The 22993-nt window shown below is 38.6% G+C and overlaps 1 non-coding gene across 1 annotated transcript; it reads right to left on the reverse strand.

Moving 5' to 3' along the window:
* Positions 1 to 22383: 22383 nt before the first annotated feature.
* Positions 22384 to 22452, reverse strand: LOC142593085 (small nucleolar RNA SNORD123). The gene has a single exon (XR_012830886.1). It is a non-coding gene; the product is annotated as a small nucleolar RNA SNORD123 (small nucleolar RNA).
* Between the last annotated feature and the right edge of the window lie 541 nt (positions 22453 to 22993).

Raw genomic sequence — 22993 nt, forward strand, 5'->3', positions numbered from 1 at the left:
TGTAACGTAAGTAACATATGTCTCGGACAACACAGAGCAAAGGATGTTATGCAGCCAGTAATTGTTATGGAATGCTCTTTGTAAGCTGCATTGATCTTACATTGTAACATTTCACAGCAGGATGAGACAAACACTGCCTTCTCATGTACCTATACAGCTTCTGCACTGATTCTCCTAAGAGTTGCCTGTTGCACATCAAGCAACCAGAAATGCACACAGGGTATTTCTGGAGGATTAAAGTGCTTGCTACAGTACTTAACACAGCAACTAGCTACAATTCTTGAGTAACACACAAAAGAGGACTTCAAGTGTCCTGTCAGTTACATTTCATATCCCATCTCCTATCTCTGTATCACTTTTATTCATTTTCCAGCAAAGTAAAAGAAAGGATCAGAAAACATTAATACAAAGGGCAATAAATCCATCATTCCACAGTATATAGAGCAAAAATTAACTTCCCCTTTGCGTTGTTAAAGTCAAAAAAGATAGACAAATGAGATACACTACAATGGGCTACTGAATATGACATTGATGCCAGAGCAAGTAAAGAGCGAACACTGTTGAGTCTTGAAGGACACAAGCTAGGGTTTTTTAAATGGAATATAGGCCTTCCCAGGTCTCATTTTGTACTTTAAGAAGATAACAATTTGGGGAGTGGAGATAACTGCCAAGCTGTTCATAAATGTAGAAGTCTGTAAGGCATTTTATTTAGTGTCATGTGACATACTAACCAAAAGGCCAATGCTACACAGTATCATTTTATGCATACTTTATTGAACAAAGAAGAGCTGAGAAACATCTAACGACAGACATATTTCTAGAAATCTCCAGGAATAGCAGGGAACTTTCTTTCCCTAAGAGAATTGCCAGGAAAACACTGCAAAAGTACCTTGCCTTCCATTATTAAACTTTTCACCAAAGATCTGGACTGCTGTAATAAACTCAGATGAAACAAAAATCAGCAAAAAGACAAACAATAGATATGTTTGTGTTGTATAGGGTAGGTAGGTGCATGCATGTTCTGTCGTGATTGCTAGTATGTGTGAGGTCCCTTTCTGGTACTTGACCTAATGAAATGTCGTATGAACAAGGTAGCAAGTGTTGACTGGGTGACAGACTTGTAGTGTTGGTTAGGAAAGACATTCATTTCATGTAAGCTAAGTGAACACAAAATGAAGAGTGGTTCATCATACAGAGCAAACTAAATCACGTGCTCACATCTAAATGGGACATTCAAACAAGATGCATTTTCATACTAAGTCATCTGGCTAATGAGTGACATCAGATCACTCTTGTGGGAGAGAGCACAAAAAGCTCAGTAATAACTCCCAGTGTCACACTATGCCAAAAGGATAGATAAAGGGGAAAGCAGTGATCAGTAGTAGCAAGCTGAAATTACTTCTGACTGCAACTTTAGTGAAACTAGTATTCAGATAACACAACCAGTGTCAATATTTGTATTTTAAAAGGGCTTTGAGAATTGAAGATGATTGAGAGCCACAAAAACAGTCTGTAGTTAAGGGGAAAAGGTTCTTAGATAATTCAAACTGTCACTTCATCACAGCTGAAAAATGAAAGGCAACTTGCTTACAGTACAACTATCTTTATTGTGGAGAAATTAGTGAATACTAATGGACCCCTGAAACTAAAGGGAAAAAAATGTGTACTAGTGGGCAGAATCTGATATCAGACAAATTAAAAATAGAAATTAGGCATAGATTTTACCTAATATATCCTCTTTGGAAACACATATACTAGTCAAGTGTAAATTTCCTCAGACACAGGTTATTCAGATCAATAGAGGCAGAAGATGGTGAAACAGAATGAGTGGCAATATGGGGCAATCTTACAGCATGGGCTCATCAGGGTGTGGGGATTGCATTGCAAAGAGTGCTCCAACACTTGATTGCAATAAGTCTCATGAAACTGGTGCACATCATACACTCCTGATTTTCATGCAGAAGGTGAGCCTAATGAACTGGATTTATTGTGCATGGAAAAGCTTCTATGTCATACACAACATGGACTCACAGCTCTGGGACTTCTGGATTATTAAGACAGGTATAATAGGATATACAGGAGGTCAGCCAGTGTGATCCAATGTTGCCTTCTGTCATTAAACGCTATGAGTCTATCATAGAATAGCCTAAACAATGGCAAACAGTGTATTTACTACCACAATTACTATCTTGTCTACTTTTCTAGCCAGAAGAAGCTGAATTGATTTGAATGTAGGTAAGAACCTTTATAGAACATCCCCTCTGTGAAGGACAATTCTGTACCAATACCTCTGTTAAAGATCTCTGTCAGCTAGTTCTTAATCAAGAGCCTGTGCATAAAGTGGGATTTGGCCTTTATAAAAAAATTCAATTTGCATTTGAAGTAAGTGCAATACATCAAGCATTTTCTTATGCCACCTTTTCCCACTTGGATCACGGTATTGTATTTTGTAGTGAAGGGAGATTAAACACTTCTTTTGAACACCAGTTGGGAGGGTCCTTGTGTTTGAGGTCTAGATTAATATGCGGTCTGTTCTGTTAAAAAGTATGAGAGTCATGTAGCAGCTCCAGCAAGATCAGCATCAGGGAAGAGTCGCAACAGGATTGAGACAGACAGCTCATTATCCCACCACAGTGGCAAATCCTTTCTCCAGCCTTGCTGAGGCAACACAGAAAAGGAAGGGGAAGGGACGGTCCCTCTGGAATTTAGTTATTAACACCTGTCTGGATTGTATAAACTCCTATAAAGAGAAGGACTTACCTCAGAGGAACTTACTCCCCTGGCGTGACATGCTGATGAAATGCACTGAAACTCTTCAGGAACTTCTCTTTGTAAAAGGTCTCATTTACACAACAGAAAGAATCTGTAGCTGATCGAGGGTCAGCAGCATGCTGGTAGGCCATGCTGCATGTTGTCTGGCTGCAGCTGCAGACACAGGCAAACTCCCATCAGCGCTGCACCAGAAATGACACCTGAGACTGGTTACTGAAAGGTGACAACCAGATGCTGACCAGGGTTTGGGCATTTCAGTCTCTGATGCTGACCTCCATCTAGTACCCATGTAGCAGTCCCTGTTGTTGGAGTAATTTGCTACCCATGTGTTACACTTGTGTAAGCTTGGCTAAGAGGGGAGATTCATTTTAAATGAATTTATCAGACCCAATTCCATTGTACATTAACAGGAGAAAAGACACAAATATTTGCATGAAGGAATAAATGCAAAGGAAAGGCATGCAGCCTGTTCCGCTGTTTGGGTAGGAGTGAAATATGCAATAGATTTAGAGCAAAATAAAACAGTCCTATGATATTGGATCAAAGAAGCATAACTCAACAGTTGAATGTCCTCATTTTTTAGTCTACTGTGTGATATTTACATCAACAAAACATAAACCTTGAAAATTTTGCAAGCTTATGAAAAATCCTTTCTCTGATATAAGGCAGATACCATACAGTATGATATGAGGTTTGAAATTCCTCTATTGTCTGTATAGGTGGTTGCTATTGCTTGTTTTGGCAAGTGAGAGAGATGGAGATGGTCCGAGCACTTGGAAATATGTTCTGGGTCATCAAATACATTTCAGAGAAGTTTGCCCATAACTAAATAGTATACTTGATTTTCTTATTTACATAAAAATAAGAAAGGTTGCTCCCCTGGGAGCAACACCCTCCACTCACTCATATGTAGCTTTGTTAGAGATATTGGTCTTATGGCTTGGACATGAAATAGCGTAGGGCAGAAGTATCTGATACTCAGTCCTCATCCACAGACAGGCAAATGTGAAACTGTGGAGTGGGCCAAAGTATTTGGAATTTGTGCTCCGTCCATGCCAAGCATAAATTTTTACCTGGAGGACTAAGGATGAGGAAGTTAAACGTATTTTTCAGGTATATCATGGTCTTGTAATAATCACACCACCTTCCTTTTTCTAATCTGGTGTAAATCTGGTGTAAATAGTTAAAATTGTCCAAGGTAACCCGGCCGGTTTTACACGATGTGTGGACTACACCACTAGCAGAGGAGTGGCCATAACTTTTGTAGGTGATGGTGACAAGAGGCTAGGAGAGAAGAACCTCTTCTACAGGCACCACTAACTGGAAGAGGATGTCTGTCTGCTAAGATTGGGCTTGCACTAGATCATCCTTGTGTCACAGGCTCATCTTTTCCTACACATTACTCCTTTCTCAGACCCTGTTTCTTACATTGTCTAGCTTATGATGGTGTTTAATAGTTCTTTCTGTGTGTTTTCAAATATGTGGTAGGTGGGGGTATGTGTAATCACTAGAAAGTGCTTTCTGTGTGCTGCTATACTGCACCAGATCATTTGTGTATTATGCTTACCTTTTGAAATAACTACTGATATCTCAGCTCATCAGAAAGATAATTCAGCTCTCTTCTGTCTTATCTACTGAATGTCCTGTAGGACATACATGCCAGAAATCAGGCTGTCTTTACAATCTTTCTATATAATTCTGTAAAAATGACAAGCAAGTCTAACTCTTAGATCTATTTAGTGCAGGCATTCAAACTTTTTCATTTGAAACAACAAGTATTTGTCCAGATTAAAAAAAAAAAAAAACAAACAACCCAAACCAAACTGCAGCAATCTGTACTCCCAAGTCAATATCAGAAGAAAAATTGGCTTAGTGACTGAGCTGCCAGTGCTGAACTCAGTGCTGTAGAATAAGTATATAAGCTTTAAACCTCCTACTCTCTGAACAGATGCTATTAAGTTTGCAGAAGGACCTTTTTGACCTTTGTTTTTATGACTCAGAATCTGTGGTTCTTCTATAAGTGCTCATCTGTATGGAAACCACTCTAGCTACATGTGTGCTCCTGTATACCACACTGAAGTCTTTGAACAGTACTGTTGTTTGGCCCAAGTGTATGGTTGGTAATGTAAGTTCTTTCAGACCTTCATCCAGTAAGGACATAAAAGAGTGACAGCAGTTATCTAACTCCCTCATACTGCCTCTGAATGTCTGCTAATCTGTAGTTCATCCTGTAACATGTCCTTCTCAAGACAGTAGGCAGTAATTCCTTGTAAAATCTGCCAATTTTCATTCTGATTTTTTAAAAACATTCTTTAAAAAATATTTCTCAGCATATTTTCCATCACATTGATTTCAAAAGTTGGATTCAAAACATGACAGACTTATCCTCTTGCCAGAGGTGCAGAGCTTCCATCTGCATAGTTTTAAGAAAAAAACCTCAGCTGCTCCACCTGTCAGTCATCCTCTTCCAGGAGAAGGAAATATAGACACTCAAAACAAAATGAGCTTGCTTTCTGAAAGCAAAACGTAAGAACTTGAAGCTTTTCTGTCTCTTGCTGTCAGCAATGATGTAGTTCCCAAGGCAGATAATAGCAAGGAACTGGATCAGTGTGGTTCTTAGTGCTGAACTTCCTGCACTAAGGTAGAGAAAGTATAGAGGGTTAAAAAAAAAAAAAGAAAAAAAGAAAGATCCTGTTTGCGTATATTTCTTGATTGAGAACAGAGCTCAAAACACCATTTTGGTAGGAACACCAGTGAAGCTTGCTCCCCAGCCAGCTTCTGTACTCCCTACATTTAATATAATTTCTTTATCCCCATATATAGCAGTGGCAACACTGAAAGAGCCTCTCCATCATCATCCTAAACTAAATCACCATTCTAAAAATGATTGCAGTTATTGTTCATGCAAATTATCTCCTCTTCAGTACTATCCAGAGTAAATTTACTGTTGAGTTTATTAAGGTGCAGAAGCAAATTTCCTTCCCTCTTTATCTGCAGGGTAGTGCTAATTAAAATGGCCTAATAATCCTGTGGCCTCAGTTTCAAGAACTCTCAGATAAGTTTTTAGAGACAGAGATGATGAGCATTCAATAAACAAAGAAGACACAGATCTTGAATCACAAGGACTTACCCTGTAGCTTCTCCCAAGAACCCTTTGTCTTTATCATCACGAGGTCAGCACACACTATTCTGCTCTTACATTGCTCCCAATTGATCTCAGAGCTTTGCAAGAGGTGCTGTCTATAGCTGGTACTACCCTGAAGACTGAAAAATCAATGATCACAGAAAAAGTGCCATCAATTATCAATCCATGTAGGTCCTGGAGACAAGTTAGTGATGTTTATTAGAGAAGATATCTTGAAGTAATTTAAAAATGACACCAGCTACTATCATTCCAGATGCTAAGAAAGCTAAACAGCTTTCTCTAATGACAGCTGTTCCCAGGGATAAAGAACTCCAAAAGCCAGATTAAAATAAGTAAAGTAAGTACTCCTCTATTTCAGTCCAACTGTGCCTAGCAAACTAACATTATTGTGTAAATACTGCTTACTGACAGAACAAAGCATCTGCCTTTGTGAACAGATTTCATTGTCAAGCTAAATAATAAAAGGCTAAATTTTCTGAAGGATATCTAAGTTTCCATGAGTAACACCATAAGTTTGGTCCTTACAATTACTTCTTTTTCCATATAATTTGCTATAATGATTGTAATGATGAAGGATTCATGAAAAGTTCTGAAGAGAGGAGAACTCAGTGGAGGTTTTTCTCCTTTGAAGGCACAAACCTCTGAAGCGACTGAACATATGACATGCAAAGTCCTAGGAAGAATATCTGCCCAAATATATACTGGTCTTTTCATGGAAACCCTTCAAATACCAGGGCCAGACAGCTACAGAGTACTTACATATTTGCAGTGATAACCAACGAGTCATGCTTTAAGAATATAATTTTCTTTTCCTTTTAAAATGCTACCATCATTTACAAATGCAACCAATTTGTTATATAACCAAGATAGCCCAAGGTTGTTATGCCAAAGAAAAGTGATGGTTCTTCCCAAACTCTGTCTTCAGATATCATCTTTACCTTTTGTTTTAGCTTTTGGCTAGAATAATCATTAGTCAGGCCCTAGAAGTCATCTCTTTTGGGTATTCTCATCGATTACAGGTTCTTTTTGTGGCTTTTCTCATCCTTTTCATGGATGCCTTTCATGAATGGCATGTGAAAAAAAATATAGCCTTGTTTTATTGGATATCTGATTGATAGGAAACACCTTTGGAAGTCAAGGGAAAAAGTCTATTACTGACAATTAATTTCTCCAAAATAAAAATACAAGTATTTTTTCTGTCTTTGACTTGAGAAAACTGGACTGCCTCAGACTCAAGATGGTAACATTACTGTCCTTTCTTTCTCTCTCTCTTTTTTTAAATCTTAAGGACACTTTTTAGCTTCCTTCAAGTTGCATGCTTACATACTGTGAGCTCTTTCTTTCCTATAAAATACCTGTGATTCACAGCAAAGTAATATTCAGACTTTCCCCAGTGCTAAGGATGTTTACAGAAAGTGTTCATCAACTAGTTGTGCATATGGAGTTAATGCAGTTATGTCTGTTCAATTACTTACTTAAAGCCATAGCTTTCAGGACAACACTACAGTCCTTGAACTTCAGCTTTGTTACAAACAGCCGAATCAGATGAGAAACTGAAGCAAATTGTTACTCACTGGAGCTCAAATGGACTGCAAATAGCAATTGCATACCTTCCAGAGGAGAGATTTCCAGTCCATCTGGACAGTCATCTGTAACCTCAAGATAAATCTGTCAGCCACAGATTTCAGACTGTTTCAGACTGTTACGCCACATGTCAGCTTGCACTTAGGCAATGCCTGAAGCCAGACATTACCCTTCCTCCATTACAGAGCTGGCAGAGGTTGGTATACCAAGCTGTGGAATGTCAAACAGCTACGTATGTCTCCTATCTTGGCTTAAACCAAGGATGTTTGTAAAGATGCATCTTTCTCACAAAACCTCTGTTGCTGGTTTAGATAAAGGGCTGCTCACTGGGACCATTGGATGATCCTTGCTATATGAATGCAGATGGAGATAATACATAAACATTGCGGAAGGCAACAAAATCAGGGTAACCTGGAAGACCTTCCATCTTCCTTTAATGATTTCCATTGACCAGATGTTTCCAGACAATACATCTCTAAGTCATTGTATGAAGAAGAATGGAAGAGCCTATTCGTTATTTTCGCAACCAATGGCTGGCAACTATTTACTTTTTTTTTTTTTTTTTTTCCCCCAGAAGACAATGTCTTACCAGTCTCAAATGCTCTCTTTTATGGTCTATCCTTGGATCAATGTTTCAAGAGTGAATAAGTCCAGTTAAAGACCTATTCACTATCAAAAAGATCTCAGATATTTTTTTCTTCTTTTTTGTTTCTGCAGAAAGAGTCTGATCTCAGAATGCTTGCAAATATCAGGAATGAGGTCTCATGCATGAGTTTCCTCTGATCCCCTACCCAGAGTATAAGAAAAAGCAGAAGGAATTCAACTATGTTAATCCTAGTAGCTTCTACTTGTCTGAGGCAGTTGTACCTAATGGATTTCTTGCAATTCATCTCAGCCTCTACAACAAGAGAGAGGAATATTTTCTATGTAACTTGAGATGAAATAGATATGACCCTGAGCCTTCATTGCTTGAAAAAGCCTAATCAGTGCAGTGTGAATCAGGCCATGACACTCACCACTTAATCAGGAAAAGGCTATCAAGAAGAAATAGTCCCAGGCTGTATAATAAGTGCAACTTGTACCTCCCTCCTTATGAGTAGATTCTTCCTTAACACTCTAAAAGTAAAGTTTCCGGAGATGTGTATGTGTTTAAGTGATGATACTTGCTGGAAAAGCCATGCTTCATAACTCCTCAACATCTTATTTTTACTGTCTTTTTCCTAATTACTAGTATTCTTCTTTGAGATGCAGAATACCTAATGTATATTCGCTTTCATCAGTAAAGGATATGTGTTTGGTTCTAGGAAATCCTAACCTTGGAGAAATAGATTTCAGGGTTATGTCACTATATGAACAATTGTAAAGGGATCTATATGTGTGTAGAAGTAAGTATTACAGTCTGAGGAATAATAAAAAAGCATAGGTAATGGAAGTTATGTAAGACTGTGAACAGAAAAACTAGATTTCATGGCAGAGATAATGAGTAAGATACAGGGGTAGGATGCATTTTAAACAAAAGCCTGAACCTGCAATACATGCCCACTAGATCCAGACTACTGCAGTTCCTGCAAAACAAAGCTTATGGAGAACATGGAGAACTGGGAGTATTGAGATAAAAAACCTGTGCAAATACAAGTAGGCTCCTATTCAGTAGCATAGACTTGTTTAAGCACTTGTTGTACAAGACACATCATACTCACAGGTAAAAGTTGGAATAAAAGTTGTGTAAGTAGGCTTAGGCTCTTAAGTTTTGAAGACAGGACTGAAACCACAAATGAGTTAAAATATTAACCCTAAATTCAAGGATTAAGGAAATATGTAGAATTCAATACAAACAAAGTGTGGCATTTTAAACATAGAAAACAGACAAAGTCAGACTAGCAGAATTGCCTAGAAGGCTTGAGTGATTGAAAACTTAATTGGTAACTTATGTAGTAGTCTCTGTACAACATGAGAAAACAGGTGGTCTTCCAGGAAGAAGAGAAACTGTCTTCACTAAACAGGCCTTCACTTTTATTTGCAAAGTGATGGTGTAAAACCTACTGAGGATATGCAGTCCAGGAAACATCTGGTTCTGTCCTTCTGACATATTTTATGAAGTCTGCCAACATAATTTATATATAATTATACTAGTTCTAGCAGGACTACTGCCTCTGCAACTCTAATGAGAGCAAATATGTTGCAATGTTGGCAGACATTTGTGCTTTTCTAAACTTCCTAAACTACAATGTTTGTGCAAGATCCTAGCTGAGGAATTTATTTGCTGGGTTGGATCAGTTCAGCTTCCATATGATACAAGTATTAATTTTGTTATCATTGTTCTTAGGATCCCCAAACGCAGATCAGGCACTCACTACACATAACAGAGCATATTGTCCATCCATAACAAAGAGTAAAAAAATGAAGACACACTAGCATGTACAAGGAGATTATGGGACAATGTCAATCAAATGCACTTGTCTTCCACTAGCAGGTTAATCATTATCGGTTGTTTGGGGTTTTTTTTTTGGGGGGGGGGGGAGGGGGGAGGGCGCATTTTTAGACACTACAGCACAGAAGTGGGCATGGAAGAGAAAAGCCTAAAGTTATGTATGTTTAAGGGGAGCTCCATCTAGGCTTGAAAGGTAGCATTTTTGAACAAATAAGCAGATGGGCAATATGTGGACTAATTAAAGCTTGAACCTCATCCCTGGATAATAAATGAAAAATGATTCATAGAATGAGAATAGCTGTCAATGTCTTCAAAAACGAATTTTTTGTTTATTGTGAGGGGAACTGTCAAAAATGCAAAGAGCTCCATGAGCTAATCGCACTGGTGGGTTTTGAAGACAGTCTTGGCAGCAGTGTATAAATAGATATGCCTGGGACAAAAATGCCTTTGTCAGGGCCAAGATGTTACAGTGAGCGAGCTGTAAAATAACTGTGACCTTAATGAGAATTTTAACAGCATGAGTGGACGAAAAAGGCCAAGTTTTAGAGATGGTTCTGAGGGCATAGCAAAGAGTCTAAATTAAGCCTGGCATCCAGGTTACGGGTGTTTAAGACTGGCAGGATGGGAAGAGTCCTTTGAGAATCTGGAGAAGAGGCAGGGAAGAGATAGTTTGAAGGCAAGACTGAGCACCCTGTTTTAGCTATATTGAGCTGGAGATGGCAGCCAGGCACTCCCAAGGGCATGTCAGCAAGGCATGCCTTGGTCTTACCCAATGAAGCTAATGTTTTTGGTAGGGGAAGAGAGGTCTGGAGTGAAGCAGCATCTGCGATCCTTCATATAAAGATGATAATGGAGTTTGTAGTTGAGATGAAACCAGGAGGGAATCAGGAAGAGAGGAACAAGAACTATTGGAAGTGTAGAAAATGTGACCTATGAAGAAATGATGAAGGAATTAGGATGTTTTTATTAAATAAATTAAAAAAAAAAAAAGTATTATTAGTGTCTACATAAGCATTACAGGTAGCTGGAAAATGGAGAAAATTAACTGCTCTCCATTGCAATCAGGAAAAGAAAAGGTTGGTTTATGTTGTTACAAGGGTTATTTAGGTAAAGAAGCACAAAAAGCCTTTGCAATAATATGGGTACCAATCCATGAAGGCTGTGATGCCCGCTCCACTGGATTTTTTTAGGAACAGATACACATCTGCCAAGAAAAGCAGGTACCAAGACTAGGTACAGCTGACTTTGCTGAGGGCTGGGAAGGTGGTTCTAATAACATTTTGCAGTCTCTTCCAAGTTTATGCAAACTTGAAGGTCCATGAAAAATCTGAGAATGGGAGACCTAATGTGTATTCTTCAGCCTTTAAATATGCATCCAGTATTATATGTGTTGGCTTCACTGATATTTAACACTTTTTCAGCTCTAATATGATATGAAAAGCTAGGCCATACTTATGAACTCCTGTAGTCATTAACAAGTAGGCCAGTAAATATGTTTTTTGCCATTGCTAGCAGAAGGCCACTGGGTTGGTGCAGGGTCTCAGGATGTGTCTGGTCCTGCCTTGGCGGGAGCTGGTTTTAGCTGTGGCAGCAATTGCCTGGTGACCATGTGCCTGTGGTCTCCCTACGTTGGCTTTGCTCTGGGAGCACCCAGGGCAGGGGGCTGGCACCCCTACGTAGTCACTGGGGGACAAACAGCCCCTCTGGGGTCACAGGGCTGGGGCAGGGCCGCGTGAGGCTCCCAGACTTTGCCTGGGAAGCAGGGACAAGGAGGCATAGGAGAAATGAAAATAGCCCCACAGGCACCCCAGAGAAGGTGTTACCACTCACCGGTGTTGACCTAACCCTGATGAAAAGCCTGGGATGCCGACAACTGGCTGTGATGCCCTTTCTTGCCTGAGGAAGCCTGGTGCCACCAGCCAGAGGTGCTAGAGGGAAATGAGAAGGGTGATCATGACACAAGAGAAAAAGGGTAGATTTTAGTAAGCTTTCTTGAATAGCAATGTTTTATGACTATTATTATTAATGAGATTTTTCTGTGTATTTTGTGCGGTAAATATTATTATAACTAGACTAATAATAACTTTTAATTGTATTTTTACTAGATGATTAAGATCAGGCTCACTGTAAATGCTTAGCTGCATGTACGTGGTGTGTTGCCTCTTGCCTGTAAGTGTAATCTTTTCATATGAAAACTTGATGCCTTCCTCTTAAACAGAATTGCTTAATTTATTCAGTGACTTATTGTATTAAAATTGATAGGATACTTGATGGATAGGATACAAAGTTCAAGTGCCGTATTTTAAAGACAGGATATAGAAATTCTTTGAATATTAAAGAACTGTGACTCGGATATGCTTGGGTATTTTCTGTGGTAGTGATATTTATGCAGAAAAACTTCTCTAGCCTAAAATAGTGATGTTAATAGCCTTTTAAATTAACGGTGATGTGTAAATTGGGGGAGTCTTTACAGTAAGAAAAATAACCTTGGTCAGCCAAAACTATTCTACAGAGGCTACACTGAATTAAACCGCTGCAAGGGAATAACTTGTCTTAAAAGCCCAGCACTTACCTGTGGCTACTTGTTAAACATGGTCTTTGAGTACAGTATTCCCTCTCTTCTGTCTCCCAAGTAGCTACCTGTTCATCTTTTTTCTTAAATCTCTGAATAAAGTGGAAGGAAATGCAGACAGCTATGAACCCACTGTATGTACTGGAAGCAATGACCCTGTCACACTTTCATACTCAGCATTAATTGAATCCCTGAAAATAGGAATTATCAAAAAAGATTCAGGATATTAATCCTGGTTTTTGTTTGTTTTCCACAATATTCTGTTTTCTTCTCATTTTTACAACTTTTTATGTTTCTCTTTTTGTTTGTAAAGATTTCTTCCAAATTTTTTCAATGCATTCAAAAGCCAGAGAGACTTATTACATGAAGAATTTAACTAAACTTTTCCACAAAAAGAGTTATTTCTTCATCCTTCTTTTTTTTTATCATAACTGCCCTTGTTAGCTTTTCTCATTTATCTCAGATAGTACAGAGGTGGTCTTTGGGACTTGTATTGTTATATAATTTAACTTATTAATATTATTTCTTGGTTAAAATGAGGAATAAAAAGTATGTGGAAATGCGGGCCAACCTGCTACCTAGGAGATTTGTGTGTCTGAAATTTTCATCTGTTCAGCATGTCTTGACCAAAAGGATTAAATTATGTGTTCCTCATATGTTTTAAATTGTGGCCAGTTATAACTGTAACTAGAAGCTGAAATGAGTTGCACTGATGCAAGCTGTGAGCTAGTCTGGCACTGTGCATTCACACTTAATGGTTTTCATTGGTACAGTTCTGTCATTGTACTTGCAGTTCCTAAGTAACCACAGCAGAGCTCTAGACATAACCAGACTCACTATTTGACCATTGTTTGAAACACTTGAATGCCAGTTGTAATGTTGGCTTGCAATTTTTGGTCGCAACATTGAGCTCAAAAAGTTGTCAGTACTCATCACTGAATCTTAAACTTATGGCTCAAAATGATCATTTTGAACTGAATGGCTAATGAAGTCTTAGGCTCTGATGCTGTTCATCAAACAAATAATCCAAGCTGTAGAAAATTGTTTGGAAATCAAACCCCTCTGTGTAAAGGTGGTAATCCTGACAATTTTTGTGGGTTTTTTTTTTCAACTCCATCAAAGATCAGATCGGAATGCTCTCTACATCTGTAGGTATAGCATTTTGTTGCATTTTGCTCAAGTGCTTGTAATACTAATTTTATCTTTTCTGTTTAATACAATCTGATGAAAATTCATCTGTTATTCTTCATGTACTGCAAGAGGCACTTGAGCTATGCTGATGATACTGAGTTATTTTGGGTAGCAAAGATGAAGAGCAACTACAAATTCTGCAGAAAGACCTCAGAACGTAGCATGAGTGGATGATAAGAGGGGAGATGAAATTCCACATATGTAAGTATAATGGGATGCACACAGAAGGAAACAACCCTAACTTCTCATGAGCAGTGATGCGTTCTGAACTTGCTGTTGTCATTCAGGAACAAGATATTGGAGTTGCAACAGATACTTGTATGAAAACATCAGCTCTCAGTGGTGGTCACAGATAGAACTGAGTGTTAGGAATTAGTAGAAAAGGATAGAGAGCAACCCAGAGAACCTCCTATTGCTTTCTGTAGGAGGTTTAATGCTATATAAATCTGCAGCATGCCTAAGCCTAAAATGCTGTTTGCAATTCTGATTCCTCCTATCTCAAAAAGAATATAGTAGAAGTCATAAGGATACAAAAAAGTGGTGGCAAGGTGACCACGCCTACGAAATCACTTCTCCATGTGAACTGTATAAATTAAGCAAGGCCCCTCCACCTGGGAGAGACTGAGAAGACAGAAAACTGAGATTCAAAGAATTGTATGAGGTCTGGAGAAGGCAAACAGGGAATGACTAGTCACTGTGTCTTATGAAACAATGACAAGGGAAACTAGGTGGGAAGATGTTCAAAACAAAAGGAAGTGCACCTTTTCAAAACATACCTCAGCTGTGGCATTCCTCATCCTAGGATGCTGTGGATGCATGAAGTCAGTGATGGAATAAATTATGGAAACATAGGTCTATGAAGGACTGTATAAATGTATTAAGATCCTGTATTACTGGATGTCTGTAAGTCATAAATCACTGATGGCCAGCTGTATGTTTGCCTTGCTAAACTCTTTCTTAAGCATTTGATATGGGTGACCACCAGATACAGGATACTTAGGCTAGATGGACCATTGCCCTAATTCCAGCTCTTACAGTAAGGAATCTGAGTGCTCTGAGTGGAGGGACGATCTGTATATTGTTTGGGAAAGGATGGGTGGACTTCAGGCATAGTACTGAGAAAACATTTTATTATTTGGTTGACACAATGAAGGGTGACATATTTTTGCCTTTTCCTTTTTCCTTACCCTTCACTTTTTTTGTACCTTACTGCTTTTCCTCATCTTCTTGCTTTTAATCTCTGCTTCTCTTTCATTTCTTTTTCCTTTGTACCAAGCAATCCTCCAGCCCTAAACACAAAATAGAAGTAAGCACCCACACTAGTGAATATAGTCTGTGAAGCATTTCCAGCTTTCCTTCTTTGTTTTTGGCTTTCTACTGTGGAGCTGAGCTGAGTTTTGCTTGGAGTCTGTGATCTTCCATCTATCAGACAGGATCAGGAGATGCTGTACGGGGAGATTTGTAGGGAGTTACGATTCTTGTTTAATGTTGTCCTCTGTTATTACTATTTGCAGAAGAACTTGCAGTCCATTGTATGGTTGTTCACCAAGTGTTTAGAGATCAGCTTAAAAAGCTGTTCCAGAGCAACAGCACTGTCCTCTCCTGGTGGGATCATGGGGGTGTCAGCCTTGTTTGCACCGGATCTGTTATGCTTCCACTACACTTTCAGCATTACGCTAGCAATAGCAAACATTTGGAGTGATAAAAGTTCTTCTGTTTTGATCCAGACACTGGTGCAAGGCTCTTGGGTTTTTCCAAGATGGAGCTTTTCTAATAAGGTCACCTTGAATTGAACTAACACAAACAAGCGGGGCATTGATGGATTTTCAGAAGTGGTGTACTGCTTCCTTTAAGTGGGTGGACTTGAAGTTGGCCTATGGCAAACTCAGTTGAAAATCCAATATTTAATTCTTGTTATGCTCTCATTATTCTTTTTAGAAAGTGTTTTAAGTGATATATATTTACATAGCACAACATTTTCCCCCTTCTCTATTCTGAAATAATCAAAAGGACTTTGGTAAAAGACAGGGAGGGAATGTTTTTGAAATGAGACATGAGACGTTAATTTGGCCTCCACTCCTCTGCCTTGTCATTGGAATAGTAATTCATTGGCAAGTTAAAACATTCTCTTTTAGCTCCCGATGACCCAAACTAGTTTGAGCCCACAAGCCATCAGTCTTTCTTCATTTACCCTTCTGTCCTTGAGGCCATTCCTATTGATTTTATAACAAGCAGAGTCTGGTATCGTCAAACCCAGCTGTACACATGCTGAGTGATTGCTGTGACATAACAAATTACATTTTCCACAGGCTTTAGTCAAATGTGTTTTCATTTGTAATCTTAGCAGAAAAAAACAATCAGTAGGACTTGTTCATTCCGTCAGCACTTTAATTTCAGTTACAGGGAAGGGAGTTGTAAGAAAAAGGAGAAAATAAATACCAAGAAAAGACACGTTTGTCACGTAATTAATTTCTGAGAAATCAAGTGTACCCTTAAGGATATTTTAATTAGATATAGTTAGACACGCCATTCCTAGGTCCTGGCAGTGTTATGGGATTCTCAGATCTCTGTATATGACTACAATATCTGAACACCTATGTCTTTTCCCCCTATGAGATTTGAAGAGTTTATCTGTAACAGCCTCCCCAGAAAATCACAGTGTGTAACTTTCTATCAAACAGAAGGACTGTTATAAATTTTTTTCAGATATAACAGTAACACCCCTTGGTAGAGTCAAGCCAAACCAGAGTCCTCTTGTGCTAACCCCTGAGTAAATGCAGAGATAAAATCTTCTGTGCTTTCCTAAGGTATGATATTTATGGATGACAATGCAGTGTCAGTATAAGCAGTATTGTTGTGCTCTTAAATAGATCAAAAAACTGTACTCTTGATGTTGCATAGTTCTCAAACATAGGAGATATTTTAGTTACCTGTATTTTTGGATGAATGAACTGAATTTGAGAACTGAAAGGAAAGTACCCTTTAAAATGAGAAGACAATTCTGATTTTCTTTCATGATCTCAACTAACAAAGCCAAAGAGTATTTTAACACCCTCTAAGTCTTTCCTTGCTGATTTCTTCAGTTGTATTTGCTATACAGAATATGCATTTGAATTTTGTTTTGTGCGTTTCTTCATAAAGAGTTCCAAGGGAAACATAATTGATTCAATTTTAAAGCTTACTTTGAAGACTTGCAGTGTACTGCAAGATGACACTAAATACAGCAAGAACTTTGAGTTTTATTTATTTACAGTATCTATTAGTTTTCCTCTAATTGCAAATCCCACTGGTGTGCAAGAAAATGTAGGCACTTCATTTCCTTAAAAGGCTTTTGGTTGTATCAACCTAGAAATGATATAACCCATTCTTGCTCCCAGTAAAATCAGAAAAAAAAAATCTTTGCCAAGGATTTGCTGTTGACAAAACTTCAAAATGTTTACAGATGCTTTTACTGCATCTAGTGAGGAAGAAAGTTCCCATTGAGTCAGCCAAGTGGGAGGCTCTTCCTGACAATCTGCTTGCAAAGAATATCCAGATATTCCTGATGGCAGCTCCATGCCTGCTGACCCTGGGAATGTCAACCATTAAACGCTGAGTAGAAGTGTTTGGAAGTTATGTTAATCTTGTAATTTCCTCAGCTGTTGCGAAATAGAATTATATAAACAGCCGTATTCTATCCATTCACATTGCTGTTGGTCCAGCAGCAGAATAAAAGCATTTATGACCATAAAGAACTTTTCCAGTTCATACGCTTTTTGCCTCAAACAACAGAACATCTCTCCAGTTCCCTCTCTAAAAGAAAAAAACTGACAAAGCGAATAGTTTAGAAAACCAGTAGTTAATACATCTAGACCTACATTCCTACACTGAACCAGTAAAAAGGCAACAAAATCGGCCATCTGATACCTTTTGGAGCTGCTCTGTGCTTAGTTCCTCCTAATGAGGTGACTTCCTGAGACCACTTCTTTTTAAAAAGAAGAGTGTCTAAATGTGGCTATCTTATACAAATATCTAGGCATTGTTGCCCCTCCTTTTACAATAGTGCTTCACAAATCAGAGGAAGGAAAATGGGATGAAGTAACTAAACATTCAAAGAGCAAAGATGATTATAGAACATTTATTTGCTGTTTTTTTCATCATGCCTTGTGTATACATGCAAATATTTGCCTTGTTGCTCTAATTTGAGAAAACATAGATCTAAAAAAAAACCCCAAAACACAACAAAGAAGCTGCTTTAAGGAAATACAATGTCAGGATTTAAAAAAGCTTCAGTTTTTATCCTCGTTGCCTAAAATGATGATTAAGCTATCAGTCAATCTCTAATAGTCTTTGAAATCACTGAACAGTCCCATCTGGACCACAGAGCACATTTTTTGCCCCGCCAGCCTCGTAGAGGCAGCGTGCATGGTAGCTAGTAGTCAGCAGCAGTTCACTGGTCAATCAGTCAGGACCCAGTATCGAGCTCTAGCCTGGTCATCACACCTGTCCCCTGCCCAGGTGACCGGCCAGGGTGGGGGGTTAGGTTGGGAGAGCAGGAGGCCAGAGGACATGGAGAGGGCAGCAAGAATGTGAGGGATGGAGGAGCATAGTTCACATATTTCCCAGCACATGGAAAGCAGGAGGACCTGAGGGTTTCACCATTCAGACATAAGACTCAGCCTAGGGAAAGCAGGCTTCAATAGACCTTTTCACAGAGCTGCTTGTTTCCATGTGCAGCTGCTATGACATTGCATTTGCTTCTGTCTCATGAAGAAATTGTTATGTAAAACTCTCCAGAACCTGATGCTAATGAATATGTGTCAGATTTTTTTTTTTTGCTAGATGATTTATCATGCTACAAACAGAAGGTGCCAATCATCTACAATGTTGAGTGACTGCTTGCTTTTCTCCTATGCGTACACACATTGGAATGAACATGTCTCTTGCTTTGTGCTAGTTATCCACTTTTACTAAGTGCTCAGAATGAATGGCTTTGGGAAGATTTTTCTTCAGAACAGTCCTTAACTTGAGAATTACGTCCTGTCTTGTGGTCCAAGTTGCTGTATCTTTGGGGCATGAATACATAGCCTATTTTTGTGAAAGTCAAGAATGTTGGCAGGCATGGAGGCTTTGGGCTGCAGTTGGATGAATGTTACTTTTTTCTCGAGATAATTCAATGTTTTTTCCACCTGTTGACCAAGTCCTATTATTAACACTCTCCTTGTGGTAGTAGAAGGAATTGATTATTAGAATAAAAAAATGTAGCTCCTATGTATTTCTTCCTTTACTCACTCTCGTCTTTTAAATTAGAATCTCTGTCTGCAGCTGGCAAGCCCAATTGAAATCTGACATTTTAATGCAAAAGATTTAATTAACAGTTTTGGCATGCTACAACTACTTTTAAAATTTTAGCCTTTAAAGTCTTTGTAAACATATGGCTGATGAAAGAAACAACAGTGAACAGCCTTGTTTTGTTTATACAGCGCCATCAGTGCACACACCACCCCTCCCCGCAAGCCCTCAGCTTCTGCTCTGAATTGAGAATGTCCATTAGAGACAAGAGGTACTTCAAGTTGTGTGGACATTACGGTCTTGGTCTCCTCTTGGTATCTTCTGGTAGCATTTGAAGCATGATGGTGGACTTTCAAGGTTCACATTGGTTTCAGTTTCCTTCCTCTAACCTGGTCTGTTTAATGAATCCCCAAGTCTCATTATGTAGTTAAAAAGCCTTACTAAGCTAAGTGGAGCTGGGGCTAACTGCAAAAAAAAGTGGCTCTTGCTCTTTGATAGCATGTCTAGACATCCCTGCTTCTGCTAAGTGTTTTGCAATGAGGCTTATTCTATGAAACTTTAGGTGTCAAAAAATCAAATTCTGGCTTCTTGGAGCTGACTCAGGCTAGGTGTTCCATTCTTCAGCAAAATCTCTTACCTGTTTTCATGTGTCCAGCCAAATAATTAATACACAATATTTTTAATAGAGTGGGTTTTATTAAGTAAAATACAAAGAAAAACAATAAAACCATTCTGAATACAACACTGATTTAAGTAATTTCAATAATTACAACTGTTTCAGGCTATGGAAAGCAGTGAGAGGGATATAAATTTAATAACTGAACTTATACCAAACATCTGACACTAGCAGAATGCTAACGGCAATAAGTCAAACACTCAAATATTAGGTAGTACTAGAATTAGGATCACCAAGTGCATATTAATTCCACCTTCCTGTAATGCTACTGCTTCCTACTTCTGCTTATCAAGGAACATCATCTTTCTTATACCCTGAACTGACGAAGTCACAATGCAGGCTGATTTATACATATTTGAATGAAAAAACAACTTATAGTAGAAAATACCTGTACACTTTTAAATGGACTGCCTGCAATAAACAGATGCACGATACTTTGCCAGCAAAGTTCACAGTCGTTTGGGAAATGGGGGGTTCCCTTTGGTTTGAGGATCGCTTTGGGACAGAGCACTGCACGAAGGCTAAAGGTATGACTGCAGAGAGTTCAGCTCAACACAGATTTTGCACAGATTTGTGGTGCTACTTATAGGTGATTTCTGAAAAACATAAAAAAAATGACACTTGTGTACCACATGGGAGTGGTTTGGGGCAGCGAGCGTATACAAACAGGGGTATTAACAACAGCATGATTAGTGGTGCACTTGGTAACGTTAGGTCAATGGTTGGACTGGATGATCTTAAAGATCTTTTCCAACCTAAACGATTCTATGAGTCTATGATGCGAGACCAATATCCACTATCCCTAATTCACAACCCACAGCATCTGCTCTCGTAAATGACACTTGGTAGGGGAATCTCCCTCATATATGTTTCACACTTACTTGTTTCACCTTGAATGGAGACAGGCAGAACAGGCTAAATCCACAAGTGCCAACTCAGATGCACAAAAGCTTTGCAGGGTTGCAGGCTGGGCTTCCTTTCAAGTCTAGGATGACGTAGGTACCTCCTTACACCCCTATCGCCCTAGTGTGACAGGAGTTAGACTAGAGATGGGACAGAAAAGCAGACCGAGAGGGGGGTGCCTTAGTATCCAAGTAAAATCAGCAAGGAAAATTAATTCAGAAGGTGAGGGGTTTTTTTGGTTGGTTTTAGTTCCTCAGTGCTCACTCATTAGTTTTAATTTATTTTCTCTTTTGTCTTTGCCTAATACTTCTACAGCCACTTTCAAGTTGTTAGGCATTTTGGGTTTTAACAATTCCAGACTAAAAAGACTGTTGTAAATAACACCATCTAGTTTTTTCCTAACAGGCAGCTGAACACAGTGGAGGAGCAACTGAGGGAAACATCACTTGAATTGGACTTGTAACTTTTATGGATGCTACTAAATGTTCTGATCTGATCAGGAATGTATGGCTGGAAAAATGAATCTAATATAATATGCCATGCGTCTTGTTAAGCTCCTGACTTACTTCCCACGTAAACCCTCTTAACGAGTACTTCCAGCTTATTCTGTTCACTGAGTCTTTGAAAGTGAAAGGGCAGAGGGTGAGTGAGATCTTGGTCACACAAATATGCCATCTGAGTTTAAATAAAGGGGTAAATGAACTCTCATTAAAGACAGTCAGTGAGACTCTTTATAGGAAACCCCTTTTCTGATTAGTCTTTTTTTGTTTCTTTCAATTTAATTTACATGCGTTTTTTAGTGGATTTAAGATATGCTCAAAGAAAAACAAAAATGTTCACACAGGAGTTTGCTCTAATTTAGCTGAATCACTTTTTAAAAGTGACTTAGGGGCTGGCTTACTTGAAGAATTTACTATGAAATTCTTGTGCACAGACAACTCCACCATCACTTCCCATGCTGTATGCCTCGCTGCCTGGCACTTGCTGCCTGCTTGGTGCACTTTCATCGGGTAAACGCGATTTAGGGCTCCTAATGCTAGGTCAGTGTCACAGAAATGTTGCCCAAGTATGAGGGCTACGCAGCTGGTTAAGATTTCTTCTAAAAATTGTGATGGTCTAATTCTGTGAAGGCAGGAGTTACGCCAAGTATCGTCTCTACCCACATGGCCCCAAGAAGGCCAGCACAAAAGCCTGAAGTCCAGATAAGCTCTATATCCTGTGCTTTAGACCATTTGGCAGTGATAAGGTCATACATATGTACTCTTCATCCAAATCCCACTTGTATTGCTGGGTGATGTAGTAACACAGGAATCCAATATTAATGAGCATGGACCTGCAGACAGAGAGAAGCAACTAATGGATTGCTAATTCATACCCTGGCTTACTTCAAGGAGGTGTCTTGGGGCTAACAACCAAAAAATTAAAACTTGAATTAGTCTGTAGAAGAAAGTTGCGCAAGGCAGCGGAATATATTATCATCCAAAGCAGAGGAAAAAACATGCTAATATTTTTATTATGTATTAATTTCAAACTCCCTGAATCTAGATTCAAATGTAATAGGACTTATGTCTGTGGTTTGTAACTGTTCATAATTTCAGTCCAAATTCTGACGTATTGAAGAGACCAGAGTTATTAACATTTCCTATTATTTCTAGTCCTCAAACTTTTCAACTGGATTTCTCCAAGGCATTCTTTGTTCTCACTCCTACCTTCCTCTTCATTTTGAAAGTATCAGTTCTGGGAAGTGGCTGAAAGATAGAAAAACACACACATAAAAATTGTTTGACTGCAGGTATTCATTGTAAAATATTACTTTTTTTTCCTGGAGGAGATATGAAGGTGAATCAGGAAATGGATGGCTTTTTCAGATCACATGAATCAGTACCCCAGAATTCATCATTTTCACCAAATACCTGACTACTTTTAGGGACTTGAAGTTAGACAGCCCTTATTTAAGGCTCATATAGCAGCTTCTTTAATGGCCTTATCTGTCAGAGACTTTAACGAAAAGGAGGAGGCAATTACTAAAAATCAGCTCACACATTTATAAATGCAAGTGCACATTTATTTACATTATACAGTTGTGTCAAAAATATCACCTTAAGCATTCATAAAATTAAACCATTTTGATTATAAAGAGCCTAAATCATACAAATACCATGAGAAATACTACATTATTCTCTCTTTTGATACAAACGGTGAATATAAACTCATCAGATGAACATCTAGCTCTCAAAAGCCAGGTAATTCAGAATCTCATCTTACTGTTCCTGATTTGTAGATATTACAGGTACTAGTCAGTGTAACCTTTAATTACAGCACATAACACAAGACAATAATTTGACAGAAAACAGGACAGAGTTTGTAACTCTGGCATTTATTTCCCTGTGATTTAAAGCAAGTACTGCAATGGTGTCTTTTGCTAAGACAATTAACATTTTGCTCAGT

The sequence above is a fragment of the Pelecanus crispus genome, chromosome 2, assembly GCF_030463565.1.
Source record: "Pelecanus crispus isolate bPelCri1 chromosome 2, bPelCri1.pri, whole genome shotgun sequence".
Taxonomy (NCBI): domain Eukaryota; kingdom Metazoa; phylum Chordata; class Aves; order Pelecaniformes; family Pelecanidae; genus Pelecanus; species Pelecanus crispus.